The 22,506-nt window shown below is 39.9% G+C and overlaps 1 protein-coding gene across 2 annotated transcripts in view; it reads right to left on the reverse strand.

Annotated features, from left to right (window-relative positions):
- osbpl5 (oxysterol binding protein-like 5) overlaps positions 1–14,326 on the reverse strand; it is a 40,402-nt gene extending 26,076 nt beyond the window's left edge. Inside the window, exon 1 of one of the 2 annotated variants that reach the window (XM_017485760.3) lies at positions 13,710–14,326. The gene's annotated coding sequence lies outside the window, so the exon portion shown is untranslated. The remainder of the gene's footprint in view (positions 1–13,709) is intronic. The other variant, XM_053685976.1, reaches the window with a different exon arrangement.
- Between the last annotated feature and the right edge of the window lie 8,180 nt (positions 14,327–22,506).

Genomic DNA, 22,506 nt, shown 5'->3' on the forward strand with positions numbered 1-22,506 from the left:
CTTTCTACCGACACTTCAAGCAAAAGAAATCGGAGCAGGTACATATTTCTGAAAGTGGACATGTTCAGAAACGTTCATTACTAATGAGTCAGTCCATCATAACATAGAGGCACACTCCCTAATGAAGCACAGCTCTTTAATTCAGGAGATAAGAGATCTTGCATATTTGCTTTCCAGATACAGCTGTGAAAGTTCTGTCGCTGTATTTAAGCACAATAAATGAAGAATGAACACATGAGCAGACATTGTGAGATGATCTCTCATTATCCTTTTGGAAAGATACATAGACTTGCTGGGCACAATTATAACACTTTACAACACTTATGGAAATTTAATTGTCCACAATAAACAGACTGTAAATCATGTTTGCATAGTCAGTCAATGATTAGCAGCAACATCTGCCACTCCTTAGAACACCAGGCTATGTACACAAACCTCACTCTGGAGAATCGATTCCTTATACGGAGTGTCAACATGTTTCCAACTGATAGCAGATAAATGCAGTGAATGGAAACCTGCACTGTTGGCCTGCCCCTTTTATTTAGTCTACTGACAGAGGCGAATCTCCCATTCAACAAGCTTAATGATGAGACTGGTCTGAGTCTTTAAAAAGCCCACCATTTCTCAAAGGAAGCATGACAACAATTGAGTACAACTAACCTAAATTAGTGAGGTGAACACAAGTCACCTAGGTAATGGCACATTGAGAGAGAGAGTGTAAGTCATCAGCAGTGTCTATATAAGAATTTACTTTAATAATCATTATTATTATTATACCAGTTTGTGGGTATGCCTGCAAAATTATGAATTCTGGCTTTTGCCCTACATCAACAACCAAAGAAATGGGTCACCTGAAAAAAAAAAACTGTATTTGAAATTTATCAATTTTTCAATTCCCTCACACTATCTAGCTGTTGACAGCTAACAATCAGAGAGGATCAGGTCTAGCAGATTCAGGGCTACCTCCCAAGACATGTGTAGCCACCTTGTCTTTTTGAACTGCTGCTCATGTTATAGGACAGCGTAAAACACTCGAGGGAGTGCGCCATCTACCCTCTTCTGCATACATGAGCCTACAATTGGCTAGTGTCACAGTGATTGGCAGGGGAGAGAGAGAAGGAGAAAGAGAGTGAGAAAATAACCTCACTCCCACCAAGACAGCATGGCCAATTTTGCTGTCTTGGTTTCCTGGTTGAAGATGGCTGTCATGTTGATGGGATTTGAAGTTGTGATTTCCAGATGATATGGCAAACACTCTTATGCTCTGCCCAAAAAAAAACAGTGGGTAAACGCAGTGGAAGCAAACAGCCACACAGCCTGAATACGAGTAAAGCAGGGATTCGTAAACTGGTGGTCCAAAGCAGTAGCAGGGGGGTCACGTGAAAACTTACATTTTAAACGACTGTAAAAGAGAGGTTCACAGAGAAGCCACTGGCAGTTTTTTGGATATCCGTGCAAACCAAATACTGAGAACCTCTCCCATTCGCATTGACCTTTCTCTGTGATGCTGGTTTTTCAGCGCTGCTGAACCCGAAGAGCAAGTATAGGCTCATGGTCTATAGGTCATACTCATGGTGTCAGACTCATGGTTGAAGATAAGTTTGCGTCTTTTCCTCAGCCCTACTGAGCCATCCTGCTGAGCGTGTAGTCTGCAGAGGTTGCAGGGGAGGGTAATCGTGAAACATTCTTAAAATTGGGTCGCACTCACAAAAAAGTTTAAGAACCGCTGGAGTAAAGGATTTAGTCCAAGTTAAAACAAATCATTAGCATCACAAAAATGGATTCAAAACCACCTGCAACTGAAGGTAATGTTAGACATGAGACCAGTCCTTAGGACATCACAAGAAAGTCGTAAAATTTGTCAACTCTCTCTTACTCCTTTCTACATTTAAGACTTTATTGTGAGGAAGGTGAATGACACCTTACCCAGACTGCCTTCTATCAGCTGATCAGTATGGTATTGGGTCTTCTGTTCTTGAAAACAAATAAAAAGTTTAACAGGTCTCTAAGAATTGCTGCTCAGCAGACAGGAAAGTCTAGAAAGTCTAGGATTTGTATAGGATTTTATATGTAAAGCATCTCCTGGACCTGACACACGCTCACTCAAGTTTAGCAGGCCAAAGATTCTCCTCAAAGGAAGGAGCAGACGCTGAAATTTTGTGAGTTATTTGGAAAGGGAGGAAACACTGACTTTACAGGAGCAGGATCTGATTCATGCAAATGTTTACACACCCACACTTTTTATGCATTTTTAGTCAAAGTCCTTTTTTGTAATGTTTGGTGAAGATCTCCTCACATTCTGGCAGCAGTCAATATCTGCTCATAGGAAGAAAAAAATAAACACACTGTGCACCAACAGCAACCAACCACTCAGGACAAATCTGCCATCATTACACTAACATTCAGGGAATGAGAGAACACTGGCAGGAGGTGAAATATGTGCTGTGGGTCATTTTGTAATAATAAACATGAAAATGATAACTGCAGTTAACACCAAATTCACTGACTATTCCTTAAAATAAAAAGCCTAATAAAACACACCTTATGCAAACACATAGTGCATTCAAATTCTTAAGTAAAAGAGATACCTGGTCAGAGTAGCCCAACAATACAAGTTTGTGAGTTATTAGAGGCACTGCATAATGGACTGAAATCACTTTTCCCGTAAGGAATAAAACACAAGCATTATCATAGTAATCATTGTTCGGATGGCCTGATGGAAAACTGAGATACTTTTACTGTGCCAAGGATGATTATTTTCAAATAACAGAGTGTACTGAAGTGTTTTATTCCTCTTATAACCATAGCTAATTGCCAAAGATTATATATTTTAATTTATTTATGAATGACATGATTTTTTTCAGTTTATAGTTACATTTAATGTTGTAAAGCAGTGGTTCTCAACCCAGGGGCGTTCCCCCCCACAGTGGTCAGAAGGGGGATGCAAATTGTTTTCAAGAAAAACAAAAAATACAGACAGAGCATCATTTGGGTACACGGTGTATTTTATTGCTTTTGAAATATAATGTGCGTGAATGAAAAACCCCATGTTCCCTCTCCCTCTGTATTTTCTTTTTGCTGGGGAGAGACAGAGTTTAGCCTGCCTTTTATCTAGCTGTCAGTGCAGACCAGTGTTGCCAACTTTTCAGACCGTTTTAACAAATTTTTTGCCAAAAAAAAAAAAGAAAAAAAAAAGACCCTAGCGACAAATCTAGCGACTTTTTGGACAAACCTTAGCAACTTTCCAAATGTCTCCAGTACTGTCCTGCAAACACGAGGTCTTGCTTTCCCCTCTCTGCGTCTGCTCTATACAGTGAGAGGCTGAGAGACAGAGATTTAACAATGTCATGGCTAACGAGACACGCCCTTCGTCCCAATTTGAATAATTCGTATGCGAATGTTTTTAGACGAATGGAATGCATTTACATATAAAATAGTACACATTATTACAGCTTAGTTCTCTTGTTCAAAGTAGTTATAGTGTTCAGAAACACTTTTGATCATTCATGTTCTATACCTGTCCGTTATATAGTTTTATAAAAGTCATAAAAGTTATTTTTTAAAAATCATAAAAGTTATGAAAGTTAATTTAAAGAAGTACACACACACACACACACACACACACACACACACACACACACACACACACAAAAAAAAAACCTCTCTCTCTATCTATCAAAATTATAGATAGATAAAATTATAGATTAGGTTTAGATAGATAGATAGATAGATAGATAGATAGATAGATAGATAGATAGATAGAAAATCATTATACCTGGTCTCCTCCAATATGGGGGGGGGGCATATCACATGATAGGGGAGGCCTGGGGGGGGCTTTGGTTACAAAAGGTTGAGAACCTCTGTTGTAAAACATCTGTGAGGCAAGTTAGCTCCTGTTATATTATGTTCCATATGTCTATTTTTTCAGTTTCTATAAGTTAATAAGACAAAAAACACAAAACTGGAACGTGGAAATTCCTCTGTCCTGAAGACTTTCCTGTGGCAGACACAGGAGACTCCTCCCAATAACGTTAAACAAATAATCTCCTTACAGCTTGTCCTTTGTTAAATTACACATTTTAAACCGTTTATTGTTAGGATTAGATTGTGTGGCATTTTCACCATACAAGTCTCTGTGAATGTACGGTTACTATAGAAACGATAATGTGTTCGAACAAGTACTTTACTATCAACCTGTGATTTGCCTTGCAGATGGTACTATTGTCAGAGCTGCTGTTATAGGAAATTAATCAGCACCTCCTGACCAATCAGATTCAAGAATTCAACAGCACTGTGGCACGAGTCAATATACTCACCTGAATCACACCGTGACCCTGAGCCATGTACTTCAGCATGTGGAGACGAGCACAGGCAAAGAAAAGCACAAGAGCACCCTGCATTAATTCCACTGTGAAACCCTAATACAATAAACATCATTACAAAAAAGCTTAATGAAAATGCACTTTACTAAAAAGCTCCAAGATGACATAAGGATGAAGAGGTGTTAAAGCTCAACGGCTAACCCATTCTCGTAAAATTAGGACCAGCTTTCTTTTATTTTTATTTATTTTTAAACAGAAGTTGGATAAATAAAGGAAAATGATATCACAAGGATAAGCTGTTGATCACTGTCAGTCAAAAATCTGATATATGTTAAAAATGAGCAGCTGAGCTGAAGTTTAGAACAAGAGATAGCAGGGCAGAACTTCATACGGAGATTATGAGGATTATGTTAAGTAGAAGTAACAAAGATTTGATGGTGTACTATTCTTTAAAATCAGGCAGAAAAGTGAAAACTGAAGCAAAAACACTCGTTAATGTTTGGTGAAATGCTGGTTGCTGAATTTAGTTCTTCAACTCTGCTGAAAAGTAAATCTGACCCTCCTGATCTCCACGTCTAGGCGTGGGAAGTTTTTTTATAAACACACACACACACACACACACACACACACACACACACACACACTCTCTCTCTCTCTCTCTCTCTCCTTGCCAACAGTAGAGAGGCGTGCCCCTAGAGAGGGCTAGAATGGTTTGTTTACACAGTGTGTGCTCGTTTCCAAGGTCAATACAACCTGGGAAGGCCCGGGAGAACTGGAACCTTTTTTAACCCAGGTTAGAGCAGTCCCATCTACCCTGTATGTGACCACTGGATCAGCTAAAGACAGACTGTTATTTGTATGTCTGTGTGTTTGTGTGTGTGTGTTTGTGTGTGTTTGTGTGTGTTTGTGTGTGTGTGTTACTGTTAGAGGACCCTTTCTACTAATGAGCAGCCTCGAGTCCAGGCCCCACTACACAGCCATTAGGCACCGAGAGCTCCTTGATTACTGCGCCTAATTTCAAGTGGAAGAACATTATGGAGCTTTGTCTGCTTTCTAGAGGTGATGGTTTCATATATCTTAATGCAGCAAATCAGCAGCAGGTGCTTGGGCTGAGGACACTGCAGTAAATCAAAGCCCTGGGTCGGCAACCACTCAGCAGTACTGCTGATGATCACTATAAATAACTATGTTACTATTATTGGGGTTTTATATACATATATATACACACACACAATGAGATTTTGTCTTCTGGGAAAATGTGATGACATCAAATATCGGAAGAAGTCAGCCCTAGAAATGGCAACTCCAACAAACCTACATATGATCTTAAGCCAATCAAGGACACATTTCTGACAAACTACTAACGGAAATGGTTAAGTGACTAAACCCCCCCCCGATACAGCCAAGGCCAGTTTTGAATAAAGGCAACCAAAGGGAAAGAACGTCACATTTCCATTGTCTAATGTGTCAGCTATAATTGAATAATGGTTGGGATTTGAATATTCTCTAGTCTCTTATCGTACCACACAGCAACTATGACTACGTTTACATGGACAGCAGTAATATAATTATTGACCTTATTCTGAATAAGAAAATATTGTGATTAAGGTGTTTACATGAGTCACTTTTAGAATATTCCTTTCATGGTCCTGTTTTACATGTTCTAGAAAAGAGATCGATTAACGTCACACGTCATTATGTCCCCACTCCACGCCATCCGATGTTCCCTCCAGAATTTCACGTATCGACATACAATTGGTCTTCGTTATGGTACTATATACAGTTTTGGGTGTTTCATTTTTAATTTTACGAAAGCTTCAAGTGCAGTTAATTATTTGTCATGCTATACGTGCAAATAGACGACTGCTTGAAGCCATGGGCTGCGTCCGAAACCACGCATTTACCCAGCAGGTAAGTACACGGTTTCAGACGCATACGTGCTCTCTTGTTTGCTGTCAAATGGTTGAGCACTGCCGTGCGTGTACGTGTCCTGTAGCAAAATGCGGTGAAACTCCCACACGACGTTAATAGTGTGATTAAGGTGTGAACATGTCTGTAATGCACTTCGATAATGCGACTAAACCAGGAATACTCCACATGTCTTAATTCAATTTGTGTTTACTTCGAGTATGACTTTAGCTGGATTAAGGTCAGCAATAATCGCTGTTTGCATGCTAGCTTCTTAATCAGAGTATCATCTTAATCGGGTTAATATCGGATTATTGTTGTCCATGTAAATGTACTGAGTGTTTGTACTTTGACAGGTTCAGTGGGACAAATTACAACTCTACAAATCCTAATCTCTGAGGGATTCCACATTCATGCTGAGGTTCAGTCTCTGGCCAAGCTGAACCAACCAGCTCAGACCTCAGATAATGCACACAGAATCTATAATATATATATATATATATATATATATATATATATATATATATAAAAACACATTCAGCCACAAGAGTATTAGGGAGGTCAGGTACTGATGTCGTGTTCATCCAGTTCATCCCAAAGGTGTTCACTGGGGTTGAGGTCAGGGCTCTAATGCAGGACACTCGAGTTCTTCCACTCCAACCTTCTTGAACCATGTCTTCATGGAGCTTGTTTTGTGCAGAGGGGCACTATCATGCTGGAAAAAGTTTGGGAAATTATAATACTACAGCATACAAAGAAGCCCTATACAATTGTGTGCTTCCAACTTTCTGTCAACAGTTCGGGGAAGACCTACATATGGATGTTATGGTCAGGTGTCTACAAACCTTTGGCTATACATTACAGCTCTTTTGCTAGTGCAGCAAGCAGTCACTTCATGGTTACAAATGTGGTTGTGAGAGATGTAAGGAGAGGACACCATCGCTCATAACCAAAATATTTCAACAAACTTACTTTTTGTTAAGGTGCAAACACAGTGTGCTACATCAAAAACCTTCTCAAGAGAGGATACAGACAATGGCTATACAGTTATCCCCTTCTTGGGCCATACACATGTTCATTTCCCTTAGTCTACATTAATGCACTTATCTAGTTTCCCATGTTATCTAACCAAGTCAATGAGGTTTCTGGGCAACCGGAACATGGGGCTGGGCAGCACAATGGAGCTTCCACTTGCCCGGTTGACTAGCTAATTAACTTATTTTTTGTCTAAAATACAGTAAGAAACTAAAATACAAAATGACTGCAACCTCCTTCACATCTGAGAACATGCAAGCAAAAGAAAGAACTGAAAAAAGGGAATTCAACAGGCCCTCCTCACCCCTCCGTTAACTGGAACTGATTCTGAGAAACACAAACATCATAAATGTCAGAAAACCTTTCAAGGTCAATAATTTAGCATTACTTTAGAACAGGCAAGGAGTATTTTCCACTCATTTACTCAAACTAGCTTCCATTACTCTTTACCCACACTGGAATCATTTACCATTTAAAATTTGCTTTGCTTCATGTATTTCACATTGAAATGATTTTACACTGTTTAACGTCTTAGCAAAAAATATTCATGATCAGGCTTCAAAGCTGGAATCTCATCAGTAGAGGTTTTTATAGGGGACTTCATGTCACATCTTTTTGTTTGAGTCTTGGTGACATGGAATAGTGCGCACACTGCATTACTGCAGCACACATACACACACACACACACACACACACACATACACACACACACACAGTACCGAGACTGTACTGCACACGGAGCAGCGGGAAATTAGGGCAGGGCGTTCTCCTGCTTCCCAAAGCTACAGGCCCACACCATGACAAACTTTAAGAGAAACAGCCTAATGCACATAATGTTCTTAGTTAAAAAATCTTGAATGTTTTTTATTTAGACAGGATTAGGAATACTCTTATAGCGTGCAGCCTGTAAAAGAAAGGCAGTGTGATGCAGGATAAACAAGGCCCTTATTTACTTTCATTTTTGCCTATACTAATATTTTCTCAGGAAAATAATGTTTCTTATACACAAACACATCGTGTGAAGACAGACTCACATGTAGGTACACACACACACACACACACACACACACACACAAGCAAGCGCGCACACACATGACCCCCCCCCCCCACACACACAGCACCCGCACACACAGCGTGACCCATTTTATCCTCCTACTCACACATAAACAAGTTTTAATTGCACTGATGTGCTTAAAGTGGGGAAAAAAATGCTCAAAGTTCTCACGGTGTTCCCTTTCCATTCCACATGGACCTTATTTCTTGATATTTTTGGCATCCTTATTAAACAAATCTGAAAACCTAACCTTAAATCTAATTTCTGGATGATTATTCAGACGTCTTTTTATTTTCATTTAAGTTTGCCGTTTAGCAAACCACCAGTCTATTCAAACCATTGCATGAGCTTATCACTGAGCTTACATTTTCAGTACCACTTGTCCTACACAGACGTGGGGAGCCTGGAGCCTACACCTGGGAACTCGGGGCACAAGGCACGGGGACACTCTGCCAACATATCACAGGGCACAATCACACAAACATTCACACACTACGGACAAAGTAGAAATGCCAATCAGCCTACAACGCATGTCATTGGACTGTGAGAGGAAACTGGAGTACCCAGAGGAAACCAACGAAAGCACCGGGAGGACATACTAACTCCGTGCACACAGGGCGGACGTGGGATTCAAACTCACAACTATAGGAAATCATGTTAAGATGAAAAATTTGTGTTTTATTATTATTATACTTATATTTTATTGTACATTATAGTTATAGCACACACTATTGGTTTGTTCTATCTGGCTTTATTCAGGCACTAAACTAACTGCTGGTTGTTGATTCACTATATAAACTATTTTAAATCTCAACATAAGGCAGAAACTCAAACGCCTTCTCTTCCTGGTTTCAGTAGGCAGTGAATAAGAGAAGGTGAGGGAAGCAGATTGGCGATGGACCTCAGTGACAGTGAAGGCGGTTGCTCGGGCATTTCATTACTTGCCTCTTAACGTCACTGTTCTCACATAGATGACAAGACCACACCAATCTGAGAGAGTGTAGAACACTGTGATCTAGTCGAAACTGATCTTAACTAAACTGCAACAGTATAGATGTACGTGCGCGTGTTTATTCCAATGGCTTTGCTTCAAGTTCAACCATATAAACAGCATAAAAATTATAACCATGTTAGATAATTGGCTTATTAGTAGCAACCGGACAATAAGTTTCAGATGACTCACTCTAAAGGAATGCTAGTGATTAGTTCAAATCCATCCTGGTTTAATAATGATGCAATGGGCACACTGCTCACACTTGAAGTCTTTCATAACTAATAGTGGAGGCCAAACCTAAACATTAAGAAATAATTTACAGTGCTGTCCTAATCCCTAGTTTAGAGTAACAGGGTGTTACAACGTCTGCTGAGCTACCGCCTCGTATTTTCCTCTGAAAGTGTGAAGATTCTCAGCATGACTACTGTTACAGAACCAGAGTTTAAATTTGGAAAAGGCAGAGTGGCACTATGAGCAAGGATTACACCATAGAAAAAGCTTCAGCCGAGTGTCGATTTAACACTGTGCACTAGTCTGGATTGGTTTAATGAGATGAGAAAAGCACCATTTGTAGCAAGCAGCACTCAGAGAGATGGACAGAGAGCTCCTGTCAGCTGTCACACTCCAGTAAAGCGGTTTAGCAGCCTTCGCCTTCACCCACAAAACAGCAACCTAAAAATACACCGTAAAACATTAACGCTCTACCTTCATGCAAAACCATGACTCAAACCAAGTCAACTTTTTAAAAGTAACCAACCTATAAACAGTCAAATAAAAAAAAAATGTTGTAGTATATTTATTTAGAATGAAAAGGAGCAATCTCAAAAACTTTGCAAATGTACCGATTTAGAAAGAGCAATAATAATAATTTTTAAAAAAGACTTCAGTATGCCGCTTTTAGCGATTTGCAAGATTTTCTGGTAAAAGTATCACAAGCAACGTCACTTTGACGTTGACATTACAGCGTGCCAGTTTTGTAACGTCACTCGTGCTGCTCAGACTTTCCCCGTGCAAATTCATCTTTTGGTTACAAGGAGCAAGTCCTTACACCTTCAAGCACGGCCTAAGGCTGAGGTCTCAATCAGAGCAGAAAAAACTTGCACCAAATCCAACCTAACAGCATTGACTTTAAATTCATTTTTAGGCTTTTGCCATGCTAGAGAGACTCACAGCAGTGCAAGAACACTATGTATTAAGGCATTTTGTTCCTACTTACTTACCAATGCTTAATAATTAACATCTTAAATGCTTTCACCAAACATACCGACAATACAAAACTAAATGATTTTATAAACCGTCAACTTTAGGAAGCTCGCAAAAATCAAGCAGCATGCACTACATTCTTAAAATACACACAACACACTTGACTAACTTCACAGTACCTGGACTTCTGTATGATAGTTAGCCTACATCTCAGATCAAACACTAAATTACTGTAGTAAATATAAATGATAAATAACTCCACCAATTCTTTATTATGAAACTTCCACCAGGAAAGTAGTGCTGCCCAGTCCCATGTTTCGGTTGAATGATTTGAGCTGGTACGCCAATTACTGCTGAATTTCTGCGACGGAAAATGCACAAAAAAGGAATGATGATAGTCTAAAGAGGTCAAAATCTCAATAGACTTATAACATGAGTGGAAAATGAAAGGTCATATTTCCCATCAGCTTGTGTTACACAATGACGGGACAAACTGATGCACCGTCTTATGACAATCTTGCAAGAGAATCAGACTTGAGGACGTATGAAAATATTACAGCATGGTAAAGGGTATGACATTGGTGTGTACAGTATTTAGCAAAGCAAGTCAGTTCTACAGCATTTAGGTAATGGTGGGCTGGAAATATCAAGTGTTTACATTCTAAGAACTACTGCTGTAATCATGAAGACTGTCCTGAGCTCATCCCAGGACTCTTATTCCCACACTAAGCATTGTTTCAATACACTGCTTAACATTAATGTTCAGTACACCTGTATACTATAATGATTTATAATCTCTCTATTTCGTGTCACCCAGAAAAGCATGAGTTCCCCTTTTGCATTTGGTTCCTCTCACAGTTTCTTCCTCATGCCTTATCAGAGTTTCTCTTGCCAATGTGACCTTTGACTTGTGCATTAAGGATCTAAATATAAATCCGGATTTCTGCACAGCTGCTTTTTAACAATAAATGTGCTCAGAAGTGTTACAAAATAAATCAAGTGAAAATAAATGCAATCCCAGCTAGTTTGCTGGTAGAGCTTACTGAAGCAAAAATCAGATACAGGTCTTAGAACCAGGTTTTCCAGTGATCTAATAAAAAGTAGTTATAATTGTATGGTTACACAACTGAGTAAAGGAAGAAACCTGCTGTAATCACTCAGCAAATACTTTACTTCCTGATATGACCAATCAACTGTTATTCAAAGATACAAATACTATGAATGCACCAATCTGATATTGAGAATTGGCACTGGACAATTACTAGGCTGAAGTTGTGAACGGGATTTAATGTTTTAATGCTCTTATTCAGCAAATGCTTGTAATGCTGATCAACATGTCAGATATCCTGCACTTGCCCACAGACTTTTCAAAAGTTTGCTTGGTTACTGTATCAACATGTCAGTCACATGATTTTTCTGTTGTGGGTGCCATATTTGGGACCGAATTTTTGGCTAAAATGACATGCCTTACTTCAGAAGAGAATAAGCATTACTTAAAACAAGACCGAGATCCGTATGTACTTCCCAACAACCCGTTTGTACGTCTCAACAACCCGTATGTACATCCCAACAACCCAGACATACTTCCCAACAACCCGGATGTACTTCCCACCAAACTGCTGATCCCATGCAAACAGGCAGAAAACCAGTGTTGTGTTTTCTAATCAAGAGATATATATATATATATATATATATATATATATATATATATATATATATATATATATATATATATATATATATATATATATATAACACAACCCCTTTCCCTATTCTACAGACTGCCTCAAAGCATTTAAGAGCACAGAAAGCTACCTGTGGGCAAATGATCCTAGAGTGTTTCACCAGGAGGAGGAAAACCCCTTTGTCACCATTACAGGGACAGTTGGTGGAGATCAATTTTAGCAATAACTAAGAATAATTATAGCAAGAATTAAATGTCCCTTTTGTCCCATAACGCAGCTAGCTAGCCAACATAGCTGTAAAGCAGGACGACAGGGACAGGGACGATCCTCTGCACTGCTGCTTGTTGAAGATGCACTGTATGTAGCCCATTGCATTCGACTATTACTTCATTGCTTAATGAAGCACAGAGAACACTCATGCAGTCAGCCCACTATCGGGTCCTCAAAATGGCAGCGATCATACGGGGTGACGTCACAAGAAACTCAAGGATACCCAGATTACCTGAATCGTATCAAAAACATGGAGACCTGTACATTGCTACTTGAGGCATCTGCTAAGCTCACACGTGCGTGTAGGAGAATTGAGGTGGAGATTGGAGAGAAAGAATAAAGAAAAAGAACTGAGCAAATCTGCTTTGACAGCAAGGATGAGAGATTCAAATATGATGCACCACTTTCCCAATACACTTCCGCTAAAGATCCTGTTTAACTAAAAAAAAAACTAGCCTATTAATGAATGACTGAATGACTTTGACTTTGAGGTCATCAGGGCATGGCACAATCAGTAAATAAGAAGCTAAAGAGCACACACACACACACACACACACACACACACACACACAGTTTAGGATATATTTACACAGCTTTGATGTGATGTAGTTTTGTATACACCACACATACAGATTTTCATGTGCACTGAAATCTACTCTGTCCTCCTTTTCACACCAAATGAAAGAATTAAACTTAGGCGTAGTCTAACCAGTGTGCTGTTGCAGAGGTGGACTGAGGATATATAGTACAATAATAAATAAATACTTGTCCCAGTTTGAGATAATGAACTGTCGGACTGATAACTGGAGCCTTTTTTTTCTTTCACAAATCCGACTGCAAAATACAGATGATTTAATGATACATTTCTGATCGAGCCTTTCCGAGACAGACAGACAGACAGACGGACAGAAACGTGGCTGCAGCAGTCTTACAACCAAACCATGACCTAATACTACTGACAGCTCTAATGTTACTGCTCTGAAAAGCAAATACAACACTTTTAAGAAGCAGATGACAAACATACGAGTCGTTTCCGAGTTTAAGTCTAAACAGCCTCGATGTGAGATGGCCAGTGCTGCTTTAAAATATATATATATATATAAAAAATAAACCGTCCACGAAAACGGCACAACTGTTGCCTAAAATGCGTCCAAATGACAGTTTAATTCGGGTCGGAACGTTAGCATGGATATCTACCCGTTTTTTTACACACGAAATGACTTGAAGATTAAGCTTACCTTTTCCGTGTCGTCAATGTTGATATTGTAACTTCGCCCCTTGTAAATGGAAACGGAGCTAGCAGGCTAGCAAACTAGCTAACATGATACCCAAAAGACTCCATCATCCCACATCACGCCGTCGTCGAGAGAGAGAGAGAGAGAGAGAGAGAGAGAACTTCGCTTTATTTACCGTCACGTTAGCTAGACAACTAGTTGTAGTTATCTAGTGTTTGGAAGACTAACAAGACGTCTCGTCACACGTCATTCAATCTAAACGGCTCTATACTGTAAAGAGGATCTCGAATTCAAGTGTTCAACAAACCAGCAAGTACAATGCTAGTCTTAAGTAAACACTGGCGGTTTAAAATATGAGATCATCTACAACCGCGATGTCCTCAAAAAAAAAAGTGGCCAACCGACAACACACCCGCCCTTGACGACTAGATTTGAGCTGAAATAAAACCGATCCACAGCGTTCAAAAACAAAACACACACAACGTTGTGCTTTCCGTGGAGAGAGATAGAGAAAGACGATTATGGAGGCGTTGTGAAGTTAGGCAGCTATGTAGCGGTTCAGGAATGATGCATCCAGCTGCCGCCGCACACAGCTGTTACACAGAGAACACAGGAAATGCCATCGGAGTCAGCAAAGCGCTACGGGTCCAATCACACGGGTTCAAGCTAAACTCGGACTGGACTCCAAGCGGATCTGGATTCACTTCGGATCGCTTAACGACGTTCTCCTCTGTTATGCCTACTGTATGTGTGAACAGTGTGAATGTAAAAATCTCATCTTTTAAAATCAGATTTAGGTCACGTTCACATTAGTTTTTTTGCTGCAATGACATAAAATAGTGCATCACTCATCAGGGTTTTTTTTTTCTGTGTGAACATTGTTGACGTAAAAAATCGTCTCTTTTAAAATCAGATTTAGGTTACATTCACATTAGGTTTATTGCTGAAGAGACCCAAAACTGATGTAGATGTGTCACAGAGCTGGGTTTTTTTTTTCTTCCTGTGTATGAACAGTATGAATGTAAAAATCAGATCTTTTAAAATCAGATTTAGGCCACGTTCACATTAGATTTATTGCTGAAGAGACCCAAAACTTATGTAAATGTTTCACAGAGCTTTTTTTTTTCCATGTGTGAACAGTGTGAACGCAAAAAACAGATCTTTTAAAATCAGATTTATGTTATAATCACATTAGGTTTTTTTTTTAAAAAATTGGGTTTGTTTTTTATTCAGATTGAATCTTGACAGTTCACGTTTATGACCGCAACTGACACATATCTGTCTTTAATCTGAACACATATCTGCACATGAGCACATCGATTTCTTGGCCATAGCAAATGATTTACATCATCTTTAACCTTACCAAACCATTTAACCACCCTTGGATAGAGGTGGGATCATCCTGGATGAGATACCTCCCATCAATTCAATTCAATTCAGAAATATATAAATTCCGGGTGTAAATTATTTATTTATCCCTAATGAGAAAGCCAGAGGTGATGGTGGCAATGAAAAACTCCAAGACACAAGGTGGAAACCTTCAAAGGAATCAGACTCAAAGGGGAGACCATGCTCCTCTAGGTGACACAGGATAGTAAGAATATAAATTACTTCTTGTCTATAATTGTACACTATATAATCAAAAAGTGCAATTATATAAGCAGAAACTTTTGAGCAACTTATGATTATGAGCATCAGAGTCATTTCTATGGAGACCACATGCTCTTGTCATGTTATGGTTAAAGAAAATGTACATTGTGCCCATTGTGTGCAAAACAGGGACTCCAGCAAGACCAGCTATGACAGCATAACTAAAAGGGAGAGCAAGAAGGTAAGGAGGGGGGGAGCCTGTACTTTTTAATCTGAGCATAATAATAGGTGGATCAGAAGTTTGTTCAGGTACTGTAGCATGAGACCTTTCAGTGCTTTATAGGTCAATAGTAATATTTACAGTGTGGATACGATAGGGGTCATATCGTCTGGTTCTAGTAAGAACTCTGGCTGCTGCATTCTGGACTAATTGGAGCTTGTTCATGCACCTACATCCAGACAGCAAGGTGTTACAATAATCCAAGCTAGGAGTAACAAAAGCATGAGCTAGTTTTTCTGTATCATGCAGTGACATTATATTTCTCATCTTAGTAATATTTCTCAGATAAAAAAAAAATCCTAGTAGTATTATCTATATGAGTTTCAATTGAGAAACTGGTGTCAATAATCACACCAAGGTCTTTTATTTCTGAATATGATGTATCTTAGTACAATACTTTTGTCTTGTTGAAATTAAGTTGAAGGAAGTTACTAAGCATCCAGTGTCTAATGTCCTTCACACATTCCATAACTTTATTAAGCTGGTGTCTCTCATCTGGCTTTGCTGAAACATACAATGGTGTGTCATCAGCATAACAGCGGAAGCTAATACCATGTTTATAAATAAGTTGACCCAGAAGTAGCATATGCAGAGAAAAAAGCAGTGGGCCTAAAACAGAATCCTGTGAAACACCAAACTTTACCTTAGTATGCATAGAGAAGTTACCATTCACGTCTACAAACTGATAACGATAAGTCAAATAAGACATGAGCCAGGAGAGAGCCATTCCCTTAACTCCAACAACATTTTATAGTCGATCAAGGAGAATAATATGATCAGTGGTGTCAAAAGCTGCACTAAGGTCAAGCAACACAAACAAGGAGACACAACCCTGATCAGAGGTGTCATGTAATGTAAGCCAAGACGGAAGCAAGTGCAGGTTAGGTAGTTTAATACAAGAAGTTCAAGTCCAAAGGATCAGGCAGAAATCAATAAGCGAAGACAGGCAGAGGTCAGGCAATCAGGCAAACAATCCAAACAAGGCAAGGCAAAAAGACGAGGTTGAAAACAAGAACAAAGCCAAAATCAGAATCAACAAACAAGGTATCAAGGTTTGGTAACGGCAGAAACAAAATGTAACTTAATGTATACTTTGCAAAAGATAAGTGTTTGAACAGTTTCTTATATGTGTGGTGCGATTGTGAGTGTAAACTGGATGCAAGCAAAATGTTCATACAGCCCCTCAGGTTCCAATGCAGGCATTGTCCAACAAGTAGCAGGTTTCTCAAGGAGCCAAGGAGCAGCCATGAGGCTGGGGCTGGTTTGCCGGGGTCATTAGGCAAGACCCAGGTATGGGAAGTTGTGTCGTCAGCTTTAGATGGGGGCTTGACTTGGTGGGCCGTCTCATCAGCCTTTCTTGAGTGTGGAGCGACTTCCTCAGCTGAGCAGGAAGGCAGAGCGACATCCTCAGCTGCATGGGAAAATGGAGCGACGTCTATATAGATCCCTGGCGTAGTGGCATCCACGGCAGAGTAGGGAAGCAAACTGGAGCTCTTGGCTGCACGGGGAGGCGGAGAAACTTCCTCAGCTGAACAGGGAGGCTGAGTGGCATCCTCAGCTGTATAGGGATGCTGAGCGGCATCCTCAGTAACGTAGAGAAGCTGAGCGGCGTTCTCCATCGACTTTACAGGCTGAACTTGGTTGGCTGTGTCAGCATGTGTTAGTATGTACAGGCTTGTCAACCTCGGACAGAAACTTGGCATGAGAGGCCGCCTCTTCGACCTTGGATGGGAACGTGGCTTGGGAGGTCGCCTCATCGACCTCGGACGTTAAAATGGCTTGGGAGGCCGCCTCGTCGACCTTGGATGGGAACGTGGCTTGGGAGGTCGCCTCGTCAACCTTGGATGGGAACGTGGCTTGGGAGGTCGCCTCGTCGACCTCGGACGTTAACGTGGCTTGGGAGGCCGCCTCGTCGACCTCGGATGGGAACGTGGCTTGGGAGGCCACCTCTTCAACCTCAGACGGGAACGTGGCTTGGGAGGCCGCCTCTTCAACCTCGGACGTTTACGTGGCTTGGGAGGCCGCCTTGTCGACCTCGGACAGGAACGTGGCTTGGGAGGCCGCCATGTAGACCTCTAACGTTAAAATGGCTTGGGAGGCCACCTCGTCGACCTCGGACAGGAACGTGGCTTGAGAGGCCACCTCATCAACCTCAGACGTTAACGTGGCTTGGGAGGCCACCTCATAGACCTCAGACGTTAATGTGGCTTGGGAGGCCGCCTCTTCGACCTCGGACGTTAACGTGGCTTGGGAGGCCGCCTCTTCGACCTTGGATGGGAACGTGGCTTGGGAGGCCGCCCCGCCTCGACGGCCTCGGACGTTAACGTGGCTTCGGAGGCCACCTCATCGACCTCGGACGTTAACGTGGCTTGGGAGGCCGCCTCTTCGACCTTGGACGGGAACGTGGCTTGGGAGGCCGCCTCTTCGACCTTGGACGGGAACGTGGCTTGGGAGGCCGCCTCTTCAACCTTGGATGGGAACGTGGCTTGGGAGGTCGCTTCGTTGATCTCAGGCTGGAGCTCTGGAGATGAGGTCACCACATTGACCTCCAGCTGGAGCTCTGGAGATGAGGTCACCACGTTGACCTCCAGCTGGAGCTCTGCAGGTGAGACCACCTCATGGGTCTCAAGTTGGGGCTCTGGAGAGGAGGTCATCATGTTGACCTCCAACTGGAGCTCTGGGGAGGAGGTCGTCTTGTAGTAGGTGGTGAATGGCCTCGCAGGTTGATTCATGAGACTTGCCCTCCCCAAAAGCTCATCCAGGTGGGGGTTTGTACTCTGGACTCCCAAACTCCTTTATCAATAGACCCACAAACTGAGTTATATTGTGAAGACCCTTGGATTCTGTATGGGCCAGATGCTCCACCCACTGGCGGGCTTGGCCAACGAGCCAGGAGAGTATGAACCCAAGACACTGCCTCTGGTCAGGCTTGGGGTGCGTCAGGATCAAAAAATTTAATTGCCAGTCAAACAGAAAACACTAAGGGTAGCCGAAAAATCCATCATAAGGCTCTGGGGGATCCATGGCAACCCTGTGAGGAAGCCTGATAGAGTTGAGTCTCGGTTGGGTGTTCCTTATCACCTTGGCATGATGTCTCCTTCTCTTTCCTGCTGCTTCCATGTTATCAACAAAGTATTCGGTCATGTAATGTAGGCTGAGACGGAAGCAAGTGCAGGTTAGGTAGTTTAATACAAGAATACAAGTCCAAAGGATCAGGCAGAAATCAATAAACAAAGACAGGCAGAGGATAGGCGATCAGGGAAACAGTCCAAACAAGGCAAGGCAAAAAGATGAGGCCGAAAACAAGAACAAAGCCAAAACCAGAATGTACAAACAAGGTATCAAGGCTTGGTAACATCAGAAACAAAATGTAACTTAACGTATACTTCACAAAAGATAAGTGTTTGAACAGTCTCTTATATGTGTGGTGTGATTGTGAGTGTAAATTGGATGCAGGAGTGTGTGATTGGCATGAAGGTGAGTGTTCTGGGAATTGCGGTCCATGTTTGTAGTCCGCAGTGCAGGATGGGAAATGTAGTGACTGGTTTGCTGTGAAATGACAAGAGGGAAGTAGTAGGTAATTTACTACTTTAATGAGCGCTTTCTCAGTGCTGTGAAAAGGCCTAAATCCTGACCGATAAATTTCATGAATATGATTTCTATGTGCTGTGTTACAGTATTTAATTTGCCAACTGATTTTTAAGTACCTATGTTTAAAAGTATGTATGTATATACATAAGTATAAATATAAAATATACATAAGTATGTATGTTTAAATTTTGGCATGCATACTTAAAACATTGCTTAGTTAATTTAACCATACAGTAAGCTAGTTAAACGTTAGCTTGCTCCAGCTGCAGTGGTGAGTTGACATAATGGTAGTGTTATTACTTCATGTTCCATGGGTTGTTGGTTCAATGCTGAACTGTAGTCACTTTTGCAGAGTTTCACGGTACCTTCTGGGCCTTTGTGGGTTTTCTACAGGTTCTCCAGTTTTCTCCCACCTCTTGAAAACATACCACTTAATGGTTTAGCTAAAAGTCTGACTTGTGAGTCTCTGACCAGGACAAATACATAGATGATTGAATTCTTTCAGTATGATTTTGATACTCAAAATGACATATAAGGAATAGTAAACATCTAAGGTTTGACCTATGAACCCAACCAATAACTAGTTTTTGGATGAAACCCTTGGAACAGAAACATGTGCAATGAAATAGTTTTAATCACATTTCCATGATATCAGTGTGAAGATATGCATTTAATAAAACATGTAGTTAATAGTACTGTTCTCCACGTTTTTAGCAGCCATGAAAGAAGTAGAGCTTCCCCATAAAAAAATAAGTATGCATGCCAAAATTTAAATAGAAATCATTTTTTTAAATGAGAAAGACAACTGTCAGCATCAACATATAAAAGATATGTAAAATATCAATAAAAACAGAATGCAATGATTTGCAAATCTCATAAACCCATATTTTATTCATATTTTATAGAACACAGAAAACATATTGCATGTTTAAAGTGAGGAAATGTACAATTTTAAGGGAAAAATTAGGTAATATTCAATTTGATGGCAGCAACACGTCTCCAAAAAGATTGGTGAACCTCTGCCCATCATTACTTCTGAGAGACTTTGCCTTTCTAAGATACTCTTTTTATACCCAAAAATTATACCATGTATACAAGTTGTGGGAAACCCGCTACGGTAAGGATAAAGACAAAGAAAAATAATATTAATACATGGCCGCTTAGGGCTTATGTAGTATTGGTTTTGGCAACAAAGAAATTCGTTGTATCTTTGAAGAGGTTGAATCCTGCAACTTTTTCGGCAGTCCCCCCCAATACAGTGCTTCTCTTTGAGTAAAATGCTTTCGCCTCCATTGCGATGTCATAGACTGCAAATACCTACAAATTATTTGACCTGGATGTAATTTATATGACTCTCCAAGTTTTATGCTTCTGCTCCTCCCTTTCAATTTGATGAGCCAAAAGATAAGATTACTTAAAGATAATAATTGCTTATTAATCGCCCAGTACATTTGCATGTGAATCCATAAATTGAAGCTACAGCATATGCATTTTACTCCCTGGATTGCCCAATTAAACAAATGGCATTCCTTTTCTAAAAAAAGGTTTTAAAAAGTTAGTGGTACTTTCACTAACTTTAAATAAAAATTCATGTCATTGTAAAATAATGATACAAAGCATTCGTTTATTTTTTGATCTACAGTTAAATAAAAGTTAAACTGGAAAATTAAACAGTAGGCTATATAAATGCACCTATTTCCAGACATTGCTTGATCTAAATATTCTACATAACGAATAAAAATCACAAACATGACACTTGTGAATAAAACAATTTTATATATTAAATTCAAAAATATATCATATAGTTGTCTTGAATATCTCAGCAGCTCATCAAAAACATAAATGGGGCGTCCATAAACTGAAAGCACGCTGTCAGAGTTAAAATATAAAGTAGCATTTTTGTATTTAGTTACTTCTGTTTCTAAATAAATAAGCATTATGCCATCAAATCACAAGTCTGTTTTGATTTGATGGTCAAAAGCTGTACTAAATGACGAATAACCTAAAAATCACAAACATGACACTTTTATATATGCAATTTATTAGATCCTTGAAATAAAAAGACCGCTAAGTAGTGAAAAAAACCTTAATAATTGTTGGAATTATATGAATGAATTACAATAACTTGCTAATAGTCCATCACCTGAATCTTTCTAATTGGCATGGGCCTCCAGTCAGTGTTGTTCACATGGAATTCATTCAATGTTACCTCTATGAACTTTCTACAGTGAAAAAAAACCCCACTCATTTAAAAAAAACAGTCAGTTAAGCTGAGACTCAAACCCCTGTCATGGGTATAGTAAACCTGCATGTTACCACAGCACTATCCTAACACACATAACTTACACTCACTTTATATTTTACACAATCTTGTAATTAGAAACTTGTTTAAATTAGGTTTATCATAAGTTTAGATGAGAAACATAATATTTTCATGTGAACCATTCAACCACGCATTTCATTTTTATTGTACTGTATTCAACAGTATGTTGTTCCATGCGCCCCCTGGTGGTTATTGTGTGAAGCGCAACAAATTAATTTAAAACCGTGCCTGTAGTATACAGCGTGATCACACGTGACGAATCGCGTGATACCGCGTGATAAATGCGCATTCTTAAGGCCACATCTGTATATATTTTGCAAACTGATTTTTAAGTATGTATATTTAAATTTTGGCACGCATACTTAAAAATCTAGTATGTATATTTATTTTTTTAAGTATGCATATAAACTTTTTGCTAACCCTAACCCTAGAGTCATGATCACACGTGACGAATCACGTGATACTGCGTGAAAAAACCCGAGTATTCTTAAAGTAAAATCTGTACAACATTTTCTAGGCTCTTGGAAATAAAGGGCAGGTTTGATGATAGCCTATTGTTGGACAGCCGACAGGGGTTAAGTTCAGGATTTTTAATCAGGGGTTTCATAACTGTCCGTTTAATGTAAGAGTCAAGCATATAGACCTGTATTATTCTTGGTGTATGTCACACCCATTCACCCACTTGTCAAATATATGGTAAAGGATGACTCATTTCAAATTCTTTCTCTATATCTCTGTAGACGAATGCCTGTGGTTTTTCTACCACTGATCTTTTATTGTTGTTGTTGTTTATGTGCTGCCATCCTATAATAATAATAATAATAATAATAATAATAATAATAATAATAATAATAATAATAATATCACTCTGTACGCAGCTGTCAACAGACTATTCCTGTCAGATCACACACTGCATTGACATTGTCAGTCATCTGAAAACCGTTACCCTTCTGTTTTTCCTTATACATCAAACATCAGGGTAACTGAATGTGCCTTTTCAACCACAGTTTCCAACA

The sequence above is a fragment of the Ictalurus punctatus genome, chromosome 14, assembly GCF_001660625.3.
Source record: "Ictalurus punctatus breed USDA103 chromosome 14, Coco_2.0, whole genome shotgun sequence".
Taxonomy (NCBI): domain Eukaryota; kingdom Metazoa; phylum Chordata; class Actinopteri; order Siluriformes; family Ictaluridae; genus Ictalurus; species Ictalurus punctatus.